This window comes from Montipora foliosa, chromosome 3, assembly GCF_036669935.1.
Source record: "Montipora foliosa isolate CH-2021 chromosome 3, ASM3666993v2, whole genome shotgun sequence".
NCBI classification, from domain to species: domain Eukaryota; kingdom Metazoa; phylum Cnidaria; class Anthozoa; order Scleractinia; family Acroporidae; genus Montipora; species Montipora foliosa.
In genome coordinates, this window is record NC_090871.1 from 43,819,120 (window position 1) to 43,827,762 (window position 8,643).

Here is an 8,643-nt window from a genome sequence, read left to right on the forward strand (position 1 = left end):
GACTTGTGATAAAGAATTCCGTCTTCAACAACGAACAGGTTATTCCACTCGTGTAAGAGCTGTGGAACGATAGCTGACTCCTTCTGTTTATCTCGAAAGGTGGGTCGTCTTTCAACTTGCAGAACGTGTAGAATACGAGCAATAGTTGGGTCTTCACGTTAAGCTGTTACTAGTTCATCATGTGGCATGGTTGGAATGTCAGCCCTCTCCTCCTTTACCATTTCAGGTAATGCAGTGAAAGAAGGTAACCAGGCAGTGTTAACGGCGTTAGTTTCCTGAATCGACGATGAGATAGCATCCAAAACATTCTGATTAACTACCTCTGAACAACTTTGCATGTAGTCCTCGAGGCTGACTGGCATACGGGACAAGGTGTCGGCGTCTGCGTTGAGTTTGCCAGGGCGATATCTTATCTCAAAGTTGAAGTCGGCCAGTTCATTGACCCATCGTAAACCTGTAGCATTCAGTTTTGCTGATGTTAGAATGTATGTCAACGGGTTATTATCCGTGAAGACAGTAAACTTTGGAGAGTAGTAAAGATAATCGCGAAAATGGTGGGTGACCGCCCATTTCAAAAACTGGAACTCAAGTTTGCCTGCATGGAGATGGTAATCCTTCCCAGCTGGTGAAAGTGCTCGAGATCCATAAGCAATTACTCTTATTACTCCATCCTGATTCTGGTACAGAACCGCCCCCAGACCATCTTTGCTTGCATCAGTGTGGAGGGTGAATGACTTTGAAAAATCTGGATAAGCCATTATAGGAGGGTTACTGAGGTGTCTTATTAACTCTTCAAGGGCTTGTTGCTGTTCTCTTCCCCAAGAGACTGGTGTCTTTGAAGGCGATTGTCCATCTTTTCCTGAGGTGCTTAGCAGGTTGTATATAGGTAGAGCAATCTTAGCAAAGTTCTTAATGTATCTCCGGTAGTAACTTAATATTCCAGGAAGCTTTCTGACTTCACCAACAGTCTTGGGAATTTGTTCTTTTAACTTCTCAACTGCCCTAACACAACCTGGATCCATTCGGTAACCATCACCTGATACAACCCTTCCTAGAAAGTGGACTTCACGTTTGAACAAACTACATTTACGTGGTTTCAATTTCACGCCATGTTTACGCAATCTCTGAAGCACTGTTCTCAAATGTTCAACATGTTCTTTAAAACTCCTACTGAACACAATGATATCATCTAGGTATGGAACGGCCCCTTTGTCTCTCAGTTCACCCAAATACCGTTCCATGAAGCGCTGGAAGTTGGCAGGTGCATTCATCAATCCAAATGGAATTCTAACCCACTCGTAGAGCCCCCAAGGTGTTATGAAGGCTGTGGCTGCTCTGTTCTCTTTATTTATAAACCCCTGATGGTACGCCTTACCTTGGTCAAGGACACTGAACCAAGTAATCCCACCAAGGCTATCCAGAGTTTCTTGAACTCTAGGGATTGGATGTCGGTCAGCGATGGTCTTGCGATTCAGTTCTCGATAATCAATGCAAAGCCTTGAAGATCCGTCTTTCTTTCGGACACAGACGACTGGGGAGGAGTATGGGGATTTTGATCCTTTAACAAAGTTCTGGTTCAGGAGCTCCTCCATGTACTTTTTTACTGCTGGATACAGTGGTCTAGGAATTGATGTGTACTTCTTTTGCACTGGTTCTCTATCTTTCAGATTAATCTCCATTTTCAGATCAGGAATACAACCGATATCTAGCTCACTGCATAAAAATAACTCATACTCTTCCCTCAACATTGTTTCAGCTAATATCCGCTGGTCATGATTTAAGCCACTGAGGTCAACTGCTGAGAGGGGGTTTATGCCTTGTTTGTCTTGCTTCCCAGGAATATCTAACTTCGTTGATTCCTGTGATTCATGCTGCTCGAGATGTTGGTGTTCACACGAGGTTTTATATCCACTCAATCAAACATCTGCTTCTGTCACCGACTTGACTGCCTGGAGAACTCCTAATGCGGTGCGGCCATTAAGCACAATGTCATGATCAGTTCCATTACATACAGCAATTTGCACCCTAGATGTTTTTCCTGGTTTCATGTATAGCAAAGTCTCATAAAGTTCCAAACCCTCTGGTAAATGTGCCAACTGGTTTGGTTCAAACAACACTGGTGTTTGTTGATGCACAGGTCCAGTATTTGCACGACAGCTAACAGCAATTGTGCTATTCTTAGGGACCATAACATTTTTCCTTCCAGTTCTTACTTTACAAATGGCACCTGAAGTTGAGTTCTGAATAAAGTTTACCAAGGCATCTAGTTTAGTGCTCTCTCTTTGTGGAAAACTCTTGAAAATTATTGGCTTGGAATTCTGGTCCTGGTTCACAAGCTCTTCAATAACATTGTACCTCAGAATTGGAAAGTCAAATGTTTCTGATTTCACAAGGAAAAGTACTATTAGTTCCCCTTGATTACTATGACTACTGGGAGGGATCAACTTCATCCTAACTTCCACCCATTTAATGTAGGGTATCACAGACCCATTTACTGCTGTTAAATTCAACTTTGCATCCAAGAGTTCTGACAGCTGTCTAATGGATATATCTTTTAAGTGTTGCTGAAGCCATTGAATTGATATTATTGATACCTGGGCACCAGTGTCCCATAACATATCAAGTTCATAGTAATTGAGCAAACACTTTACCATGCACTTCTTGCCAACAAGGCCAACAACTTTAGCATGCTCACTTGGAGTTAAATGGCTAACACAAGGTATGAACTCTTTTGACTTACAATTGCTTGTTTCAGGCAGATAACGTATTGCTTGACATACCCCTTTGTGTTCGGGCCAACGTTCCTTTTGACACTTGTTGGAGCAATACCATACACTTTTGCATTGACCACATCTCCTAAGCAATCCTTGCTCTCCTCCAAATCTACAGCAGTGGTTTCATTTTTGAGACTTTGACGGGTTTACGACTGCAGAAGCAGTCGACTCCGGTTTAACTGTTTTCTGCATCCCCTTGCAAAATGGGAGTCGCTGCCACACTAGAAACAGTGATTGCAATAATCCTTCTTGTTCTGAAGACAATTTGAACACATAGGAGGTCCTTTTCTCTCTGGTCCCTTTGTGTGAGGCACACTTTGGTTACTGCTCTGCTTTCTGATTTCTTCTTTCAATGCCTCAACTTCTGACTTAATTGCAGTAATAGCTGCTAAGATATCACTCTGGGAGTTGCTTTTCTTATTTTCTTGTTTATCTCTTGGTGAGTCGTCTGACACCGAAGACACTGATACTGTTGGTGGCTTAGATCTGTTATTGGTTTTCAGCTTCTTGTCCCTCTCCTTCTCTGCTGGGCTTGCCATGCTCATTTGTTGTATCAAAACTTCATCTGTCACATTTGGGTCTTTTAAGAATGGGCGAATCTTAACACGAATGCTTTCATCTTGTAAACCAGCTTCAATTGACCCAAGAAATAAACATTGTACATGTCCAGAGTCATACAGTAGGGACGTGTTATCATCTCCCTCACCACATGCAAACAGAATTTGCTGTCTCAGGTCTAGAGCATTCATCAAAAAGGCTTGGGGTAATTCTTTCGGGCTTTGACATAAGGATGCTAGCACCTGATAAAGTTCTGATGTGTTTTTAGCACCATAGTGACTTCGGAGAATCTTTTTTAATCGGTCCAATGTCAGGTCTTGATGAGTTTCAAGGTAACTTCTAAGTACCATACCAGGTGTGAACGAACGGATAACACCATCAACAATTTCACTCTCAACGTAACCTTGAGCCAGCCCCGTTTGAATTTGACGTGCTAGCGAAGAGAAACTGATTTTATCTTTCTGGTCAGGCTCCCCAATTTGACCACTGATCGTAAATTGTCTACGTAAAGCACTAGTAGCCAGCCGTTTTTGAACAGAGTCTTCCTGGGGTGGTTTTACATCCCTAATAACTGGTTTTCCACTCTTACTTTCGCCCTTTTTGCCCACGGATGGTTGATCTGTCACTAGTTGCTTCAAATGGCCAAGATACGGCACGATTTCAGAGTCTCCTAATTTTCCAATCTCTTCCTCAAGTCGCTGGACAACATGTTTACCTACGGCTAGTCTCGTCTTGCCTTCGATATCAACTTTAAAGAACTTGGCTATTCGCTCGAGTGAACTCCAATCTGCAGCATAATGCGCGACTCTATTTCCAATTGAAGTTCTTCTGCCATCGCGTAAACAAACGGAACGTTTTCGTTTTTCTCCGCAAATCCGGTACAAAATGGCACGCACTTGAAGCACGTGATCAGAGCGAAAATTCAACAAAGCTCAAAAACATGCCAAAATCGATCGTCAAGAGTCATAAGTCCGGTAATTGTTCCTCATTTAATCCCAAATTCTGTCGGGGTCGCCAGTTTTGTTAGAGGGAGCTATTGACACACAACAATTGCTACCACAACATCCTTTTATTTTCGTCTACGTATTTGGATCAACCAACCTATATTATTATTGGTCCCAGTCCTTTTCGTACAGTGCTATATTCTACAGCTGCTCCGGTGGATTTGCAAGTTCTTGGTTTGACAGTTCGCGTTCACATTCCTCTAGTTCGTCTTCCCTAAAAATCACAAGCCATTTTGAAATCAGTTTGACCACACTCGAGGCCTTATAGCAGCAGCTTACATGACCTACTGGTAAGGTTAATTTCCAAAGTAGATTACAGTACAACACCTCTTGTCGTCAAAGGCGGGAGGTAAACTTTCATGGCTGCTGCTTGATGCATTGTCGTCGTTTATAGTCATAGTGGAAGACGATCCAACCTAGTATCAATGAAAATGTCATGAGCACAACTATATATTTTGCAAGTATCTGAAAGATCTATTATAATCATTTGTGACACAGAAACAAATTCTTGATTTTCATGTGTTGTCTGATTTTAACTCGCTCTGACCACTCGTTGAATTTGATCCTGGTACGGCCCCTGGTTCAACTTCCCAGCTGCACTTGTAAATAGCCAACTGGTTTGCCTCCGGCCAGTTGGGATTCTTAACAGTTGGGGAGCGTGAATTAAGTATGTATTGTATTGTAAGACAGAGCTTGAGGGAAGATATAGGTGTTTTCAATCCTTTTTGGGGATTTGATACCTGCTTTATACTACGTAGAGTGCATATTCAACCTACAATCCTGGTCAAAACTGTCGGGACAATTCGTGCTTTTCCCCCTCCCCCCATTACAATGTTGATTTTTCGCGGTCTCCAAAATCAAGATCCGTTCATCGATCGCTGGCATGTTTCAACATTGTCTGGGGGGAGGGGGGCGCAAAAAAGGCAGCCAAAGAAGAACAAACCGTGCTCATATAACGATGAAAGCATGTACAGTAAATTCGCTACTTTTCGCCCAAAATTTGACAAGTGTCCCGAAGTGTTTTGACCCGGATTGTAGGTTAGGTTATATAAGAATCACCAATTAAACCTAAGTAAAAACAGATCCTACCTGAGCCTGGAGTTGACCGACAACATGCATATACAATTGTTTCGCTACCCGTAGAAAAAGTGAAGTTTCATATGTTTAAATAATTCGAACCTGGAAGAAATTTGTATAACGGGAGTCATTATATCAGTGAAATTTATACTGTCTGTCTTAATCTAAGGTTAATAATAAAATATACGTACTCGTAAAAGACCTCCTTTACTCGCTGTTTTGATGCTGTCGTGGGGATTGCCACCTTTTTTTCTCCCAAAAAGTTGTTCCTTAAGTGAATTTTGTCACTTGAGCTTGGAACAGTTATCTGCTCCTTGTCCGCCAGGCAAACAATTGTCCTGGTGAACGTTTTCTCTGTTACAAAAAAAAGAGGGTTATCAAAAACCAAAAAGCAACATTAGACGTGATTTGACTTGATTTCCGTTAATTGTTAATTAACAGTTTACAGTGTCCCCTATTAGTGCTACAGCGCTAGAACAACTAGGCACTTAAATAAAGTTCCTTTCCTTTATGTTAATCATTAAAAGGCACAATCTAACCCTCTACAACCTGTCACATTAAGCATAGGCATTCCCAGGAGCGCGGGCGGGCATTATTGCAAGCAGTGACCACCATCACTTCACTGTCCGAGCTGGGGCGCACGAATTAAGATATTAAACAATTATTCGCTAAAGGCGAAGTGATTATCGGTGAATATTCACCGAGACGAAGTCGAGGTGAATATTCACCGATAATAAAAACAATTAACTGGAAGTAGCAAAGCAGCCTGGTGCGTTTTAGACTTGAATCCAGTGGGGCAGAAAGTATCCTTTCGACTTTGAGATCTGCATGCCTTTTTCCTTTGAGTAAAGATGCCCGCAAAAAACCTTTGGAAGGAGACAGCTTTAATATTTCAGTATTCAATTTCAGTTGGTTGCCATCAACATAAAAGAGGGTTTGGTTCGAGCCAGACGAAATAGTAAACCCACGCAAGCAAACTAGTACCTTCTAATATAACTCCCAAGAAAAGGAGTTTTAATTAATTCGATCAAAGCTCTATAAAGTTTTAAATTACCCTTCGTCGTAGACCTCTCTCCTGTCCGTGCACTTTTCTGACCCCGCCTATCTGCGTAGGGCTGGACCCTCTGAATTACCATTACGGTAATATTTGGCATGAGGAGTGCGGCATATTGATATCGACTGTGCATAGTTAAAGAGGACCTGCATGCAACTCACATTTAACTATGAAAGACCTCATTGGGATAAGATATCATCGTTAATTGCGAAAACATTTGAATTCGTTACTTCTCCCGTTGTCAAATGCAAGTTGGGGCCTAAGCATAAAGCCTTTGAGAACGTTTCTCAAAGAACTTAATGTTTCGTATGCGACAACTACAACCCGTAACTTACAGGGAAGCAAACACCAGCACGTGATTCTCGAGTCATTCTATGGTTCATAGAACGAGTTGGTAAGGGTCAAATTGCCATCGTAAAAACGGACGTTTTTTTAGCATTTACCCTTCGCAGACTAAGGGCTTTAGCGTCAGCGTTACGATATTTACTGTGGTAATGTGACCCTCATCAATCAGATATCATGTCATGATATGACATTTCTTTTCCGAATGCTGAAAAGGTCATGCACTCAGTTCATTTCGTTTTTCAACAGTATAATGTTCACGTTGGGAGTTCAGATTTTCAGCCTAGCTCACACACTACTTTATAGTCTCGGTTTTCTATTCAACGGTGTTGGCTGCATGCTGCAGTGTACAGCGTATAGCATTGACACTAACTTCTATACAGGTACGGGCTATAATCTGAGCGCCATCCAAAGTGCAAATCTGGCAACATTCACAACTGATCCGTTCGTAAGTAGGAAATAATGTTCGTACCAGTTGTCGGTTGAACAATCTTCGATGTTCCTGAACAGCCGCTGTAATATTATTTGAACCACTTGGACCGGGAATCAATACCGCCACTAGGCTCATCACCAGAAGTAGAACTTTGGGGACTCGTGCTTGACGAGGCCGCACTTCCATTCGCGAGCATGCTTGCCGCTCTGCGAAGTAGATCTGCAACATCGTTCGAGTTGCTCTAAAACTAAGGTGTCAATACATGTCAATGCAGTACAAAACCAAACTGCCTCTGTTGTTTGACTGAAAATTTCCAGCAAAATAAAACGCTTCATGCAGTCATGCACACTGCAGTTATTATGTTAGAGCTTCAAGTATAAAACGCCACATTGGGGTAGAACTGTTTCTTACATTACAGTATATTTATAAAATACATAACCTGATGTAGTAACCTACCATGACTGAAATCAGGCAATCAGTACTTGAAACTTTGAAAAACGGGTAAATCCTAACAAAATGGATAACCAAACGATTCGTGTCCATAGGCTTAAAGAAGTCAGATCTTGAAATTCATGGCATAATGGGTCGGTACACTGTAAAAGGTGGCTGTTAGGCTGACTGGTCGATTCAGCCGCCAGATAGGCTATGTAAAAAATGCTGGACATTGTAAAAATAATCAGATACTTACCGGAATAAAACACCGAAGCGAAGAGCTTTCAGACGATGTTGAAACTTCACTGAACGAAGGCTATTGTAGACTTGAGGCCTTTATTTTCGCGCCAAGTTTTTTATCGCTGACGTCATGCCCCCAGCAGATCGCTGTTCCATTTCACATTTGCTTGTTCCATTTCACTTTTGTATTTTTGGTGGTTTCGGCGACTTGTGTTGAAGTCACGCTACACCAATTCTTGCCAAGCTAAACCATTCCACGATACTGTAAGCTATCCGCAATATGTTCGACTATCCATTGTTTAACTAAACCATCTAATATACCTTTGAATCTTTTGATGCAAGGCTGAGCGATTAATTGTTGACCTGTCCTGTTTCTCATTTGGTTGAATGATTTCGACATTTTACGCTAATCTATTTCACGCAATGCTATGTCACTTGATATCGTGCTCAACCATTTGAAACTAAGCTAATCAGTTCCATGCATCGCTGCGACGTTTGATGTTGGGCTAAATCATTCGACATTACAACGTGCTGTTCAAGCACTGAGAGCTATCTCATTTTGAGTTTGTCTGAATTGTTTGCAAGTGAAAGCTGGTATAATCGCAATTTCACTTGATTGTTGAACAGTATCGTCATCATGTTCCCCATTGACATAGGTGAGGATCCCCAAGAGGGTTCTTCAATCCCGCCATCCCGACCAAAACTTTTCCTTCATCCCGAAATCCCGAA